The following is a 17979-nucleotide window of genomic DNA, read 5'->3' as shown; positions in this document are numbered from 1 at the left end:
AAGGTTGGATTTATCTCACTGAACTTTAGCCACCTCTGAATGATGACTAATTAATTCCATTTCTGGTCAACAGAGAAAGATGCATACACCAAATCACCCTCTGGACATGCCCATTTTAGTAATAACTCAAGAAGGTTCCATATCTGTACTGCTTCTATGATCAAAAGAAAGTATATGTGAGGAAAGCCTGTTTTACCTTGACTTGAAGACAGAAACACTGCTTGAACAGGCTTTTACAGCCATCATTGCGATGCAAGCAAAAGAGGAAGCTCAAAGAATTCTTTAGGCATAGTTTGTGATAACTAATTAGACAGCCTTGCCAGACTGGCTGAGATGCTGGAACAGCTAATTAGAACTTTGCACTATGGATCTTTGTAACACATTTGGTTACTTTAAAAAAAAAAAAAAAAGTTCCTTTTCTTTTTTCCTCTCCTTCTATCTTGTCTAGAGATAAGGTCTGACCCACATATGGAATTGTATACTTTTCAAGGGTGTCAAATGCATTACTGAAGGAAAAACTGCAGGTCTTCCAGAAAGTTGTTGCCAGTTTGCATTACTCTCTGAAAGGGAGATGACAGAGCAGTTGGAGATAGACTGGGTCTCCCTGTTGAGGTAGTTGAAATAAAAATTCGTAGAATAAAAACGAAGCAAACAGTGTTAGAGCTTAATAGAACAGCACATAGTCTCTTGAGGCACTGGGCCAAAATGAACATTTCCAGTGGAAACTGTAAGTGACTGCTTATTTTTCTTACAGAAGAGGCTTCAGGATTGGGATGCTCATTTATGCAGAGGTTTTATGTTGTACTGCAGATTTTTCCTGTGCACATTAAATTAAAAGTATGTCGAAACTGTCAAGCTAACATACTTTTCAACAGTATTATGTAGCTTTTCTGTGCCATAGTCATAATATGCACGTGATGGTTGTATTGCCATAAAAAGTAATTCACTGTTCTGCAAAGGTAATCAAAGTTTCACCCTAACTTAAAAAAAAAAAAAAAAAAGAGTATAGAAGTTATATTTTAATTGATCTATCAAAGAAAACAAGCCTAATATCATCTTTTGCACGTTTGATATATAAGCCAGTAGGTCATTGTTATTTGGCAGATGAAGTCAAAGTAATATAAATTTAGACACCTTTTCATGTACTTGGGATTCTTTGAAGTCCAATGTGATGTGTCTGCCCATTCGCACATCATTTTTTTTTTTTTTTTCTTCTACAACACAGTTGTTCATGGCAAACTTGGGATTTAAGATTTTATGGTTTTGTACCAAGCAGAACATGAATTAAGCAGTCCCCATTTCAATACCTAAGGGTTAAATAGTGCACACTCAGTTTGCTCTTAGGGAGTTAATTCTGTGGTTGAAATGGAATTGGCACTGTGGACAAATCTGCCTTGATGTAACAAATGTAATGTATGAGAACGTTTCTTTTCATAAGAGAAAATCTATTACCAAAGAAGGTAGTAAGTATCTAAATGGGAAAGTCTCAGCTAAATGGAAGTGAATGATGAACACTAAACACTTCTCCTAGGCGAATGAGCACTTTCAAACATATTTTACTTCATCTTATTGCTGTCTTTGTTGAAAGAAAATGGTAAATCACTTAAAAGACACCTTTTTTCTTCTATTTCTCATTGTATTTTCTAAAAATCCTCTTCTTGCATTCTCACTTAAACTGTCTTAGTGCCCATCTTCCATGTCAGCATGACAGAAAATTTGCGACTATTTAAAAAGCAAACAAATTGAGCTACTGAATGATAGGAGCTTTCTACAGCATCCTGCCTTGCGATCCTTTGTGCAGTTATCTGTATTAAACTGTAAATCTGATGTGTGCTGAAGCATCACAAACTCCTTTATCCTCTTTGAAACACCTAGAACATTTTCCTCACCTCAAGTTCTTGGCTGATGTCCTTGCTGGACGCATCATTTGTTGGACGGTGCTGGAGTAAGAAGACAGCCTTGCTTTCCTCTCACCTTTTTCTTTCAATCTTTTATTTCCCCAATGCCACATTCATGCTTATATTGTCCTTGAGCAACCATACTAGGCTCTGCAGATGAATCTGGATTAAAAAACCAAAAACAAACAAACAAAAGAAAAAGGCAAAAAACAGCAAAGCCTACACATGCCCCATTTTTATTGGTTATTTTCAGTCTGGATCCAATTTATGGTGCTTCTTCAGAATCCTTGGAGCCAGTGTTTTCCCTGGGAAGGTGGTACATAACCCTGAGGCTGATGAAAACACCAAGTTTGGGTTGTGAAAGCCTCAATCATAGAACTAAAGACCTTTAGAGTCAGTTTCAGAAAAATTAAATTTAAAAAAAAAAAGGTGAAATATAGGGAAATTAAGGTTTTTCTTCAACATAGTGACCTTCCTTTCATGGTTAGAACAAGCTCCTCCTTAGCAATCACAGAAGTGGAAGGGGAGTTTTAGCTTTCTGGGGCAAGTGACTGATGGCTTGGAAACCAGCACAGACAAGCCTGGGCTATAATATTCACTTAGAGTATACATCCTCCAGTCTCTTGCAGGACTGAACAAATTAAAGAATAATAATTATAACCAGAAATAAAATTAACAAAGATGACCTGAAAGTGAAGAATTAAAGATATTAACAGTATGACTTTAAAGCAAACTAAATAGGTCATTCCAGATTGGTACAGGGTGAGAGGAACTTGCTTGGAATGAATGAATGCTGAGGAAAAAACCTGAGCTAAGTTGAAAACAATAAGTGTCATTTTTAGTGCTCTGAGAAGTCTCTAGAATATTATGGGGGCTGATCTGTCTTTATTTGTCCTCAGGGTAGAGTTGTATCACCAGCATAAGATTAATGTCCTCTATGTAAAGCAGTGCATATAACTGTTAAGAACTGGGTGTGCAGCATTTGCAAGGTGTGCAGTGTTTTGTGCCAGCATGAAATGACCTAGTCTTTCCATCCACTTCCTTGTAGTCATGGAACCGTGTCGCAAATTCATAGAATCATAGAATGGTTTGGGTTGGAAAGGACCTTTAAAGATCATCTAGTTCCACCCCCCCCTGCCATGGGCAGGGACCCCTCCACTAGCCCAGGTTGCCCAAAGCCCATCCAACCTGGCCTTGAACACTGCCAGGGATGGGGCAGCCACAGCTTCTCTGGGCAACCTCTTCCAGTGCCTCACCACCCTCACAGGGAAGAATTTCTTCCAAATATCTAATCTAGATCTACCCTCCTTCAGCTTAAGGGCCATTCCCCCTTGTCCTATCACTCCATGCCCTAGTCACAGTCCCTCTCCGGATTTCTTGTAGACCCCTTAGGTACTGGAGGGCTGCTATAAGGTCTCCTTCAAGCCTTCTCTTCCTTCAGGCTGAACAACCCCAATTCTCTCAGCCTGTCCTGATAGGAGAGGTTGCTTCAGCCCTCTGATCATCTTCATGGTCCACCTCCTGGACTCCCTCCAACAGCTTAATGTCCTTCTTACGTTGGGGGCCCCACAGCTGGCTGCAGTACTCCAGGTGAGGTCTCACAGGAGTGGAGTAGAGAGGGAGAATCCCCTCCCTCAACCTGCTGGTCATGCTGCTTTTGATGCAGGCCCAGGACACAGTTGGCTTTCTGGGGCTGCAAGCGCACACTGCTGGCTCATGTTGAGGTTCTCATCCACCAACCACCCCCCAAGTCCTTCTCCTCAGGGCTGCTTTCAATGCATTCTCCACCCAGCCAGTATTTGTGCTTGGGATTGCCCCAACCCATGTGCAGGACCTTGCACTTCGCCTTGTTGAACTTCATGCGGTTCGCACAGGCCCACCTCTCCAGCCTGTCCAGGTCCCTCTGGATGGCATCCCTTCCCTCCAGCGTGTCGACCACACCACACGGCTTGGTGTCGTTGGGAAACTTGCTGAAGGGTGCACTTGATCCCACTGTCCATGTCGCCAACATTAATTAATCGAAGGGAATAATGCTCTTTCTTTGTCCAACTTCGTAGCACAAAGTTTGGCTACAGAAGATCACCACTTTTACTTTTCAGACACTTCAGTACCTGCAGGTGACACATAACTGACTCCAGGAAGTTTGCATGGTGGTACCTGTTATACAGTTCTCTTCTGCTGGGTGATTGAGGTGCCTGTTAGAGAGCATCTTCTCTTCCACCACATGTTTGGGAGCACAGGTTTTTTCTGCTGCACACAAATCCATATCCCCTGTTTACTGCAGCAGTTCCCAAATCTTCTATTGCCATGGAGTCTCTGTTGCCTTTTGGCACTAAAAGGCTGCCCAGATGCGTCTGTGTTACTTTGACTCTGGTGCTGCGAGAGAAACACAAGGACATCTTCTCTACAGAGTAGCCATGATCTTTCTCTGAGCACTCAAAGCAGGCTTCCACCAGAAGCTAGTTTGCATTCAGGGGATTGAATGTACCATACCATTATGAGGATGGCTCTTGATCTGATTTGAAATCCTGATCTTTTTTGTGGTAGGGCTTTATGAACAGACAGCAAAGAGATCACATGTATCTGGGTTTTAAAAAGGTGTGTGCGATGATGTTGAAGCTGCCACACCACGTTTGCCAGGCTGCGGTGAACCTGAAACCATGTGGGATGGTTCAGAGATGGCCTGCTATTCATTCCTAGCTGAAATGAGCTCAGGCTCTTAAGATTCGTCAGAGAGCTTCGCCAAGAAATGAAGCTTGTGAAATGCTTTTCTTAGACTGTCACAGCATGTGCTGACAGCACCCATTATATGCTATAAAATTAGAAGAGATTTTAAAATCCCCTTTCTCCCTCCCATGCCATTTCAAACCCCCAAAGAGACAATAATTATCAGGTGGTAAGAAAGCACCTTCCCACATAACAGCAGGTTTTCCAAATGAGTGAGGCATTGTGTTAATAAGGTTATGTCAGGGGAACAGCCTCTTTTCCTCTTTTCCACGTGCCTGAGCTTTTGCAGACTATTCCTGGTCTTCCTGGCCGACGTGATCACTCAACTCCTTGTCCAGGGGGTTTCTTGTGAGAAGAAAGATCACTTGTGTGCAAACTAGGAGATGTCTTGGAAGCTGGACTGAAACAGAGACCAAGGAGCACTGCAGACAGTCCCATCTTGCACTCAGAGTGCATATCTTTGATCTGCCTTTTCTGATTCATAAGGTGCTGTGTGCATGAAAACAACCCTCAGAACAATATGGTCCTTCGCAGTTCCCTCTCAAAATTAATCTCGTACTTTTTCACTTCCTTTTTGATATCACTTGCAAACCAAATTTCCCGGTGTCTGTCCAGTGCTAGCAATACATTAGATGAAATATTCTTTCATCTCATGTTTCTGTTCTTCTTTAAATTTTTGACACGTGCTGTCCTAGAGGAAAGGATTGGCTCATAATTCATGTTTCATGCTACATTTGGGAAAAGGCATGCAAATGCAGCAGTGTTTTACAGCAATGGTAGTAGTAATATGAAGCGTAGGAAGGGAAGCCCTGGGTGGTTAAGCAACTGGTGGACTTTCAAATTCAGTCTCGAACAAGTAAGTACATTATCAACGTAGCACATAGCATATCTACAAAGTCAGCTAATGCCTGTCACCCTTCATAGCAGATAAAACATCTTTAGACACAGTGTTCTCCATAGCAGTGCTGTGCTTGGTTTATGTGATTTATTCGATAAATCTTTTTGCACTAGTTTCAAGGATGGGAAGAGAAAAACTGATAGACAGGGAGGCAAAACTGAGCTCAAACCTGTGCTCTTTGAGGGTAATTTCTTTAATGAATGTTTCCTATTCCTCATTGTGGCCATGTAAGAAGAAGATATGAGCTGCGTGTTGCTTTCTCCTGGCAAGTGTTTTCATGCAGTTGTTTTTAAAACTTTGCTCTGCTCCACAGTGGGAGAAGGAGGGTATTTATAGGGAGAGACAATCAACAGGAAGTGTAGCGCTATTATTAGCTGTAATAGGCCTTAAGACTTAGAATTACTGTTGTATTTCCCTGTATCTGCTGGGACTTTACTTTCTCATCTCAAACAAACCTAATCGGTGGTGGCTTAAAGAAGCTATTTACAACCTGTCACATCAGCAGTCATCTCCACAACCAAAACTCAGGCTCTTGCTGTTGCTGAATATTTTGCTCATCCTGTAAAAAACTACGATTATGGGGAATTTTGTATTAAGAAGAATCAAGTTAACTTCACAGAAATTGGGAGAACATGCCCATTCTTATCCTCTTTTTGGAGTTACATTTTTAGAAGGAGAATTGTGGCTCAGCAAAATGGGCTTATGTCTGCCAAGAAGCATCTGGAACTTTTACGCTCTTAGATCAGATTTAGTTATGAGAGCTGGCAGGTATGACTTTGGCAAATGGTCATCCGTCTTGTACTTGCAGTATTTTTTTTTTAATTTTTTTTTTTTTTTGTCTCGTAGACAGTCTGTTTCTTCCCTGAACTCCCCTGCTCAATATTTAGGCTTAAGGAAGACACGATGCTTTCTAGGAACCAAACACAGCATGAGTTGACAGTCGCATATGTTCTGTTTTTGTCCAGACATCCTAAGACATGCAAGTGTGACAGGATCTGTCTGGATCATCCTGTAAGAAAGACTGTAATTTTCCAAAAGGCAATGATTCTTATAAAATGCTGGATCTATAATCTGGACAAGAGTTTGGAATGGAAAAAAAAACAGCCAACAAAAAAAATCCCTGTAAATCTGAACCACTGTTCTGGTTCCTTATGAACGTTACTGTGGTATAGACAAAACCCCAATGCTGACTCTGTGATAATCAGGTTTTGTAGATCCTCTTAACCTTTTAACAAGACTCATTGCCTGTGTTGTGTGTGATGTTTTTCCTTGTGTTCCTGGGTTGCTCTTACTTGCTGAGGGCTCTTGTCTCTGCTGTGTGCTGCTTTCCTCTCACAGCCTCTGCTGTTGAACTAGAGGTTTCATCTGAATTCCATGTCAAGGTATTTGAATCTTACCAGGCAAATATCATATGAATGGGCATATTGGAATCCAGTCCCATCCCCAGCTACCACCTCTTCCTTTTCTCAACTACCTTTCGCATTATTTTTACAGAGCTGATCGACTCCATGCTCCATCATGAACCATTCATACAGCTGCTGTGCTTTGCTTACGTGATTGCAACTCAGATTTCATAAGGTCACAAAATTCCTGATAAATTCCAGACAGTGAAGGCTCTGTGAGAAGAACATTGCTCCCCACATTCCCACTTACCTCAGCAGAAATTAAACTAGAGGGAGGCTGCACTCTGGGACTCATTTACTTCAACAGGCTGTACAAATTGTCTTCTCGAGTCAGCTGTCCTAGGAGAAATCCAGCCTCGGGTTCCCTTTCCCTCTCTCCCGCTATTGTGTTAATCAGATCATAGTGCTTCTCAATTCCACAGTGCTTTACTACGGGTAATAAAGTACAGTTACACCTCTCATTGTCATTGCCATCTCTGTGTTCAGTAATTATGGCAAGTGACTAATTGAATTCTGAATTTCAACTAAGAGGCAATTACTATAAAGATCAAACATTATCAGCCGGTGCCCTGACAGACTTCCAGAGGGGGGTTAGGCAGGGAGCTTCATAGCTCTGTGCTCTCCTGCTCTGTCAGGCTGAGAAACAAACTGTGCTTCAGCCCAGGGTAATGACTTTCCTCCTCCAGTCTTAGTGCTTCGCAGAAACTCACTGCCACTGCAGAACGATGGGAGAATTAATGACCTGTTGGACTAACCAGCAGCGGAGAGGCTTTTCTTAGCCTACAGCTTTCTCTCTCACTCTCACTGGTTTTTCGGTATCTATGTAGGTGGATGTGCCCATGTGTTCTGGGCCTTAAAAGTTTTCCTAGCAATTTGTGCATGATTCCTATGAATGCCAGTTGGATGATAGCCTATGTTTCTTAAAACAATTACATCATCCAGACTCAAGTGAGGGAATTCTTTAAAACAGACATAGGAGTGGTTGTTCAACATCAAATTACAGGCGCATCCATGTCAATATTTTGTTTATCCCAGACAAATTTAGTTGTCTATATGAAGGTGCTTATATGTGCTCCAGGTGATTAAGTTGCCCCTATTGTCAATAGAGATGTAGTCAATGGAAGAACAATTCAGTTCCATAAAGTAAATGGCCACTGATCAGCTGAATCTCAGTTTAGACTGTGCTGGCTGCAATCACTAGGGGTCAATTCAATTTCTCAAACTTAAGAATCTAGCGCTATTTGGATGTCCTAGATTGAGTAGATGCCATGGACACCATGGGCCATCTCGAATAGTCTAGATGTCTGTCTAGCAGCATGTACATTATAACCTTCACTTACATATGAGCACCTGCATCATGACATCAGAATTTATATGTCTTAATCTTGAGCTCGATTTCATCTGTAGGGAGGAATATAAAAATAGGGCAACCGTGAAGAGAGATTGCTCTTGGGTGCTGTTTTAATTTCCAGCAATCCAAGTTTCTGTGACTTGCTGAACTAGAGATGATGTCTGTGCATGTTAAATGAGTGACAAATGTCTGGTCTTTATTGTGTGTGATATTTGGCCTTTCAGCAAAGATTAATTTTTGTAGCTGTGTGTGTAAATGGTAAATCCAGCATGAATTTCAAACTTTTCTCTCGCAACAGGTTTTTTGGGAGTCAAATAAATTCTGACTTTTGTTCAGCAAGAATGAAGAGATTCGGCATTTTTTTAATATTTTTTTTCATGTGCTGACAAACAAGTGAAAGGATAAGGTGATAATCTGAGGAACAGGTTAATACAGATTGCTTCATAATCTCCCTCTTTTATCTTTCTGCTTAAAGATACATGCAGGTCTGGGTTGAAAACTATTGGGTTCTAGGTGCATTCATGTTTGCATATGTGCTCTCTCAGGGAATTAGCTGTAAAGTGCAAATAGCCTTTGGAGGTTGCAGACTTGCCGTGCATCTTCATGTCAAGTTCAGCACCGTAACACAAAACAGAAGAAAGTAATCTCCATTTGTTTCAAAATGATGAACTTTGTAACCTATCACAGGATGTGCTTTTAATTTCAGGCACTACAGCACTTTTTGACTCAGGAAGGATTATTCTCCTTTTTTCCCTTTCTTAGTGCTTTTGACGCATGCGGCCCAAACTCTGTCAAGTCAATCAGTATGAGGAAAAAACTGTGCACTGCGTGTTTGTGAAAGCAGGGTTAAATGAGCATTTATCAAATGCTGGAGAGCCTGTTCACTTGTCTCTGTTTCCCTGTCTTCTTGGTGTTCCCTCAGTTGTTTCTGTAACAGCATGGTCCAGGCATTTCAAAACAAAACTTGTCTTAGTAACAAGCCATAAAATAATTACCTAAGGAAATTAATAGTATGTTGGTATAATGATTATAGACATCATTAATAATAATTCTGTTTTGTTGAATGATTAATAGAAGGGTTACAACAGAAGGTGTAAGAAGATGTGAGAAAGAAAGCAGCTTTCAGGATAATTTCTCAGTCATACTGCTGAGGAGTGATCATTTTGGGAAAGGGCAACCATTTGGGGATTCCCTGCCACTGTCCACACCCTAATCCTGAAACAGTTCAAGATTAAGCAGTAGAGAAATAAGATATGCACTGTCAAAGAGATGTGTTTTATGGAATAGTTTTTGTCAACCCTGGAGGAATGAAAAGAGTGAAAATATTGCAAGAAATTGTGGTTTTATTTCCTGAGGAGAACTGTGTGGGGTTCACTTGCAAGGGATTGGAAAGTCAAAAAGAATGTGTACTTTCTTTTATCTGTAGTTTTATATTAACAGGTTTTTCATTGGACAAAGTTAAAAAGAGGCACTTTTCTGACAGCTTTGCACAATTCAGTCTATGGTGCTAAAATGGCAATGCTTGCTGCCAGGCAGCCCCAGCCTAGGACAAGGGTGACTTGCTGAGCACAGTGGAGATACATCAGAATCAGAAACTCTGGATTGGGACCTGCCTATGTCGGTAATGGTAGTGTGGAGAGAAGAGGTAGGGGCACAGAGGCCAAGATGTGGGTGCTGGAATCTGCTGTTGTTAAGAAGATGAAAGCTTAGCCCAAGATATAGCCGCAGCCCAGCAGTTAGGTGTATCTCAGAAATGAGAAGCAAGGGAAGAGCTGCCTGGCCCAGGAAGGAAATGAATGTGGGTTCCAGGCCTCAATAAGGTTTGCAGTGAACAGGGCAACACACCAAGTAGGTTCCTAGCCAACCTGTCTAGGAGGCAGCCAGGGGTTGCCTGGAGATGATTTAATAAAGGTTGATTCTTGGACCTCAGGACTTACTTAGGTGAAGAATCGGAGATGGAGAAAGAGGTACAAACAAACAGAACTGTATACCTTGGGTGCCCTTTCTTATTCCTATAGTCCAGCAAGCATTAAACCTGCTCAGCTTGTCTAAGGAAAGTTGTGTTTGGAAGTGTTATATACATGAGCGAGAGGGTGTGTAAGAACAGACACAAAGGTGTGGGCAAGACTATAATAATCTTTATCAGTATGCCTAATGGAGTACACCTTGGGCGAGAAATCCAAAGAAATGTTTTTCTGAACTCAAGAAGTCTGGAGGGCTTCTAAACTTCTGTTCCTGCCTTTGCTTTTGACATGTTATATGAGCTGGGTGAATCACTTGAGCTTTTTAGGAGATAGGAAATCAATACAGAAAGTGAGCATAATTAGACTGCTGGAGCTTCTCATAAAGCATTTTAGGACTTCTTGGCAAAGGAAGACAATAGAAAGCTGAGTAAAGTTTCTTATGTGTTTGAAAGCCTGAAGAAACATCAGGTTGGTGAGCTAGACAGAGCCAAGGTCAGAAATACTTTTCTAGGGGAACATTCCTTGTCCAAAGTATTATTTATCTGACTGCCAAGACTCTCCTATAACTGCATTATAATTCTACATGAATGTCAAAAAAAACCACCAACCATGACATCTGAGAACCTCTTTTTGCACAAAGCTTGGCTTTCAGGATGATGTTGGCTGATGTACAAAGTAATAAGCATTGTTTGGATAACTGTTCTTTCCTCTCCTTATTTTTGTCTGAATATCTCTCATTCACAAATAAAATATGTGGAGAGATATTTTTCTTTCCAGTTTTGTGGACATCTGACTGCTGTTACAATTATACCGCTGTCACTTATGATTTCTAGAAAAAGCAAGCAGTGAATCCTACCTGGGTCTAGCTTGTCACTGCAACAATCAGAAGAAACCCACCAAAGAGGAAAGATGGCACATGAATAAATAATTTACAGCCCCATGATTCAGTCCCTATTTTTAGATGCCTGCGGATTTTCTGAGACTTTGAAAAAGGGCTAAAAATACTATATGCATGAAGTGACATATCCTTTATGCAACACAGGTTTTTTTCTGTCTCATTTGATATGAATCCTACGAAATCTGAGGAGCCAATCTAAGGAATTTATATCGTGCAGTTCCTGTTGGATTTACTGGGGATCATGGCAGATAAGTACCCAAGAGAGAAAATTTTGCTTAATACCCAGCAAAATGTCTTATTTTGAACATTAAATGAATAAAAATTATTTGGAGGAGACACTGGGAGAATGTCGCAATATCCCAGTGATTAGGACACTGAAAGAAAGGAATCCACTGCACTGGGTTCAAGTTCCTCTTGAAGTCCAACAGTGGATGAACCAGAGTCTGAGTACTCTATATTGTGAGTAACTTATGTTCAATGCTGGAATGGGTTGGTTTGGTTTACTCCTGTGTTCTTTGAATTTTTCTAAAATTTGTCTTTTTTTGGGGGGGAAAACTTGGGTCCAATTTACCAGTCTTAACAAGTGATTCTCATTGCCCCAAAACAGTCTATTTCAAAAATAATTTATTCAGCTCCAAAAATGCTTTAGGCTTGACACTGAGACAAGACAGGTTTTCTCCACTATGTCTTCTGATTTTAAAGGCTAGCATTTCACAGAATCTGTTTTGATGTTGCATACCTAAGGAAAAACCTCACTTATTTGTGCTTGCTTTCCATTGGCAACCTTCGCATAAATACCTCCATGCTGGGGGCACCATTGTCTGGCAGCTCCATAGCCTGCTTTGCTGTGCCCTGAAGCCAGTGTAGGAAGGAACTCATAAGATGTGCCAAACAAGGTTAGTTGCAAGTTGATATTCTAAAATTAGAAGGTTGAACTCTGCCTGTGGTAAATATGCAGGCCTAACTGACCCCAAAAAGCAAAGCAAGTCATTCAACTTGGTCAGAGGGTGATACAGGGCAAAAAGAGTTGAAGAGTTGTTTTAAAAAGGAAGGGGAAAAAAGTTATTTTAGGGTATCAGCAAAAAAATTCCCAGTGGAGAGATTTAACAGACTGTCTGAAATAGTTTTACAAATCAATTACTAGAAATTCTTGGGGTTTATGCTTTTTAATCTGAACTAAATAAATCCTGCTGGTAAGGAGATGGACGACATGACCCACTGTGCTCTTTCAGTTGTTTGCTGCATCTGTGATTCTCTGAGATTTCCATAGTCACTGCTAACTCCACTTTCCAAAACTTTGTACTTTCTAGGGAGTTTGTACAGTGAGGGTTCTGGTTTTCTGGTTGATAGACGCTTCATTTCAGCTTGGCTGACAGCTAACATGGATCAGCAAGATGTCAAAGCAGTCAGATACCCTTAGCCATGCACAGCTCAGAACTTAGCAGACTGTGTTTTATTTATTTATTCAATTGCCTATTTATTCCCCTCACTCCATTAGCAGATGAACTTGTTTCATGATTATAGGGCCACTCTGTGTTCAGGGGATCCAGGGTGAAAGGCCTAAGTAGTTGGAGAAGGCAGGTTTCCATTTTAATGATGACTGGAAATGTAAACCTTGTCAGAAAGTCATCTACATGAGACATAGCAAGATAACTAAAATCTTTTTCAAGACCAGCTTAGTTCCAGTTGTCAAAGACAATATCTGTTACAGGAGTAGTTGCATACAGTGTCTGGAATTGTCTTTCACCCGCTAATGACTGGAAGGACGTGGTTAACTTCCTGCTGAGAATTACATCCACCTACCTTTACCCTGTGCTCCTGTCTCTTGTTTGTTTCATGCTTTTAATGGACTTTTACTGATTAAACACAAGCCTACCACCCAGCCAATCTATACAGATTGTGTTACCACTACCTAAAAGGCTTTATGTTCTCCAACAGGGTCAATAAAAAAAAAAAAAACCCCACCCAAAGAAAACCCCAAAAAAACACCCGCCAGTCATCAAATATTCCTCTTTGCATATTCTGTTTGGAAATGCAACATCATCTGCTGTTGGAAATGAAATGAAGGTCAAGCTTTTAATTCTCAAACTGATGTAAAACATTGAACCTAAACTGTGTTTTAAAGTAATTCCAGAGCATAATAGTGTCCCGTAAATCACAGAGTCACAGGATGGTTGAGGTTGGAAGGGACCGCTGGAGGTCACCTTATCCAACCCCCCTGCTCAACCAGGGCCACCTAGAGCCCATTGCCCAGGATCATGTCCAGATGGCTTTTAAATATCCCCAGAGAAGGAGACTCCACAACCTCCCTGGGCAACCTATTCCAGTGCTCACTAACCCTCACAGTAAAAATATGTTTCCTGATTTTTAAGATGTAACTTCCTGTGTTTTAGTTTGTGCCCATGGCCTCTGGTCCTGTAACTAGGCACCACTGAAAAGAGCCTGTCTCCATCCTCTTTGTACCCTCCCTTGAGGTATTTATAAACATTGATGAGATCCCTCCCCTGAGCCTTCTCTTTTCCAGGCTGAGCTGTCCCAGCTCTCTCAGCCTTTCCTCATATGTGAGATGCTCCAGTCCCTTAATCATCCTTGTGGCCCTGCATTGTGCTCTCTTGTATGTCCATGTATCTCTTGTACTGAGGAGCCCAGAACTGGACCCAGTACTCCAGAAATGGCTTCACCAGTGCTGAGTAGAGGGGAAAGAACACATCCCTTGACCTATGGACAATACTTTGCCTAATGCAGCCCAGGATAACATTCGCCTTCTTTGTGGCAAGGGTACATTCCTCGCTCATGTTCAACCTGGTGTCCACCAGGACCCCCTGGTCCTTTTCTGCCAAGCTACTTTCCAGCTGCTGGTCTCCAGTGTATACTGGGGCATGGGGTTGTTCTTTCCCAGGTGCAGGACTTTGCACTTCCCTTTGTTGAACTTCAGGAGATTTCTGTCTGCCCATTTCTCCAGCCTGTCAAGGTCCCTTTTATGTACCCTTTGACATCACCTTGGAGCCCATGAGAACTGAAAATGTTGGTACTTCTACTGTCTTATGTGTATGTCCATCTATAGTGTGTGTGGAGCCAAAATGTTGGCTCATGTAGCATCAAGGTCTGACATTGGGCTGTCAAAACAGCAGCCACCGCTACAGAGCAGGAGCAGTAGTGGAAGGTACTGCAGCACGCTGTCTGAGGGGCTCTAATTGCTGTGTTTGACTCTGGGAATACTGCCATTGCTGTCATCAGCTTTATTGATAGAACATGACTATGATCAGCGTGACTGAATCAGCCCTCAGAGGAAATATGAAAATGCATATGTTATACTGGCTGGCCTGGAGGGGATGCAATACATTTTCTGGAAGTTAGCAACCTGAGTGACAGTCTGAGCACTGCTGGATATTTCTGTCTATTCAGGGAGTTCCCTTTTACCTCCTTGCCTGTCCCCTGGACTGATGCTTAAGCAGAAGCAATCAAGTGCCACAAATGTGCCACAACTAATCTACAACAAAAGCAAATCATCATTTTCAAAGTCAAAGAAGACGCCATTGACTGAAGCATAGAAATTAATATTGGATGGTGTGTAAAAAGCTATGTGTATAATGGCTGTGTGTTGCCCGTGTCATCAAGAGTCAACTACTGCTCATTATTCGTTTGCATGAAGATTAAATCTGCTTGTCCAGTTGTATTACATGAGTGCAAGTGCACACAGAGCACAAATAACCACAAGTTATAACCACCAAAAATCTCTTTATTTCGTGTATCTGTTCTTCTGAATAAAGTCAGGAAGGAAGGAGAAATTATAAGAAGAGAAAGTACACCAAGTTCTTCAGTGTGCCATTTGTCTAAGGAAATGAAAATTGGCACAATTGTTTTTTTAACTAGAAAAAAGAAGAAATAGTGGTGATAGCTCTCATTAGCCATTGTTACCCTAGAAAGATCATGTAACTCTTCTTTTCTTCCTAGGTGTTTCTTGTTTGTTTCTACAATGGAGTTCTCCATCATGACTTTTCCATTTTCTCCTTATTTTTCATTACAATCATTAAGAAAAACTGAACTCAATCCAATCTCTTTCTGTACACAGTGCTTTAAAGCAAAGGGCGAGAATCCTTTTAGCACAAAGCACATTAATCCCAGTTCTCATTGGAAAACCAGGTGAGAAGGAATATTCTTCAGCATGTTCCATCACAAAGAGATCATAGAAGTGTCTTGGTAAAATCACTGACTGTTGATTTCCCTCTTCTCTTCCGTTACATGCTCTGAAGCTGGGGGACACATATCTTCCATTGCTGTCCTTCATAGAACCAATGTATCTGTCATCTTTTTGGCATCTCTTTGCTGCTTGATCGCTGCTACAACTCTGCACATCCCAGTGACTCAGCCTGTCGCTGAGTCCAGTGTCTGTTATTTCTTCATCTTCTCTGTGCTGTTTTTGACAGTACATAGGGGTGCTATGAAGCAGCTGTTTGCTGCTATGAAAAAGACTAAGATGGTTATTTGAAGTTGCCATTATTTTATCCGGGGTCTTCTGTCCAGAGATATACAAGCACACACAGGCAGTTCAGCACATGCCAGATGTGACTGACTGTGAATGCAATGAGCCTCTGTCCCGTGCAGATCCAACTGGCCCAGTGTCCCCAAGAAATGCTAGGCTGACTCACTATGTGCCATGGGATTCGTCTGTGCGTGAACAAGAGCTGCTTCTTCCAGATGCCTGCAGTGAGGCTCTTAATCTCGAATATTACCTCACTCTCTAAATCAGATGTTTCTCCTTTAAATCACTGGGTAAAGATCTGTATTATGTTATGTTATGAAAATAAGATATATGAAAATACATTCAGTATGACTGGAAACTTGTTTCCATGTGGCTATTAGAACTAATGATATAAAGCATCTGGAACTAAAAAAGAAGAAAGACGTTTGCTTTAGAGTATAAATTACTTACTAGAGTTTGGAATTAGACATTCCCAGAAGTCAGATCTATTTGTTGCATTTGTTTCTGAGAAGTGGCTGATCCTGGAGGAGATTCTGGACTAGAGAAATTCAGAGTTTGATTTTATCCTCCTCTTGACTAGGTACTCACCATGTAAGAGATTTGGTGTGACAGCTCATAAACCAAGATGACCATTTCCCAAAGAACTGCTTTGATGTGGGTGTTGTATAGGATTCCTGCATTTGCGCTGAAGGAGAAGTCAGAGGCACATTTTACGGCTCCTGATATTCTAAGTGGAGGGGTTACACATCAAAATGGAAGTGGAAATGAATGACATCATTACATTTGATCTTGCTTTGGTGATCATGATCTGTTCTCTCATACTTCTTTTGGACAAGAAACACGAGGCACGCATTTATCCTTCTGAAAAGAAGGTTATAATGAGCAGAGAAGATGTAGTATAGGAGACAGCGGCCTCGTGGCCTGATAAGGTAGAATACATGGTTTGAGGTGTTTCATGCTCTGCCACGGTCCCACCAGGTCATTTTCAGGCAGTCATGTACACGTTTCACTTCTGTTTCTGTACTAAATGGAAATAACAATGAGAAGAGCAGAGGAAGAAGTTAGTGTGGACAGGGGGAGCACTCCTAGTATTTGCTTTCCTTTTCAACTAAGAAAAATCTTTGAAAGGAGCTTTGGGGTCAAATGAGTCTTCTTTCCCTAGTTTTGACACTCCCCTCTCTTTCACCCAACTTCAAACTATTTGTGTTTTCTGTTGATTTCTCATCTAGAGGAAAATCAGGAAAAAGAAGAGTGGTTTTCCTTTTACATGCATAAATAATTACTTGATTCAAATACACCTTTCTCTCTCAGGTACTTATGTAGCCCCAGTTATATGTTCTAAGTGTCTCACAGTATTGCTTGTGTTTGTGGTCTGCACATCTCAGCTGGAAAGATATGGCAAGGGAAAGGAAAAGTCAGAACAAATAAAACGAGGGTTTCATATGAGCACTATCCTGGAAGTGGGATTCAGCATCTGACTAAGCACCAAAGCTTCCCACTCAATGTGTTGAGAGTCAGATGTTTGCTACAGAGACTCAAAATCAGCAACCATTCTGTACGGAGAGCTTCAGCACTGGCCTAAGGGAGGGGACAAATACAAGGGCTTTCAAGGATATAACTCGGATCCAACCACCTGAATCCCACTCAGACCTGATCTCAGATTAAGGGGGTAAAAGATGCCCCAAGACACATTCAGTTTGGGATGCTGAATGATAATAAACAGAACAGCAAGGAAAGAAGTCTGATCACCTGTTTAGCCTTCAGGGGAAAATTGCACAAAAATTTGCACAGAAAATGGCAGTCTATACCTGATTCTCCAGCAAGAAAGAGAGGGAAGTGTGTGAATTTGTCTGTAAACTAGTGACAGAAATGGAAACTGAGGTCCTTAACCTTTAGCACAAGTTTCTGTAGTTGACCCAAATGTCACCATTTTTTTTGTGTTTTTTTGTCACTCCAAGAAGAAACAGTCAAAAAGTGCAATATGAAATTCAGTGATCTGTATGGATGTGGTGTAATCTGTAGCATCCAGGTGAACTGTTCCTTGTTGCTTTCCATGTGGGCTTTCCTGCTCTGTAGGAAAAGCACCTTTTCAAAAGTCTTTCTACCTTTTTCAATGGCTGTTGTCAACAGCACTTTTAAAAACATTTAATCTGATGCTTTTATCTGACATTTCTCTTATTTTCCTGATGGCTGGGTGCTGAACTAGCACTGAATGACCATGGCAAAGGCCCAGGAAGAAACTGGGTAAAGGGCAGCAACAACATCATGAAGAGTTCATTAGGAAGTTGTCTGTATGTGTCCTTTGGGGATCTTTCTGAATTTCCTGTTTTATTTTAATTCTCTTGTTTCTAAGACAC

General features: G+C 41.2%; 1 protein-coding gene across 4 annotated transcripts in view; it reads left to right on the top strand.

The window, feature by feature from the left end:
- CRHR2 (corticotropin releasing hormone receptor 2) overlaps positions 1-17979 on the top strand; it is a 162322-nt gene that overhangs the window by 69277 nt on the left and 75066 nt on the right. The window lies entirely within an intron of this gene.

Source organism: Balearica regulorum, chromosome 2, assembly GCF_011004875.1.
Source record: "Balearica regulorum gibbericeps isolate bBalReg1 chromosome 2, bBalReg1.pri, whole genome shotgun sequence".
NCBI classification, from domain to species: domain Eukaryota; kingdom Metazoa; phylum Chordata; class Aves; order Gruiformes; family Gruidae; genus Balearica; species Balearica regulorum.
This window is presented reverse-complemented; position numbering and strand designations above follow the sequence as displayed.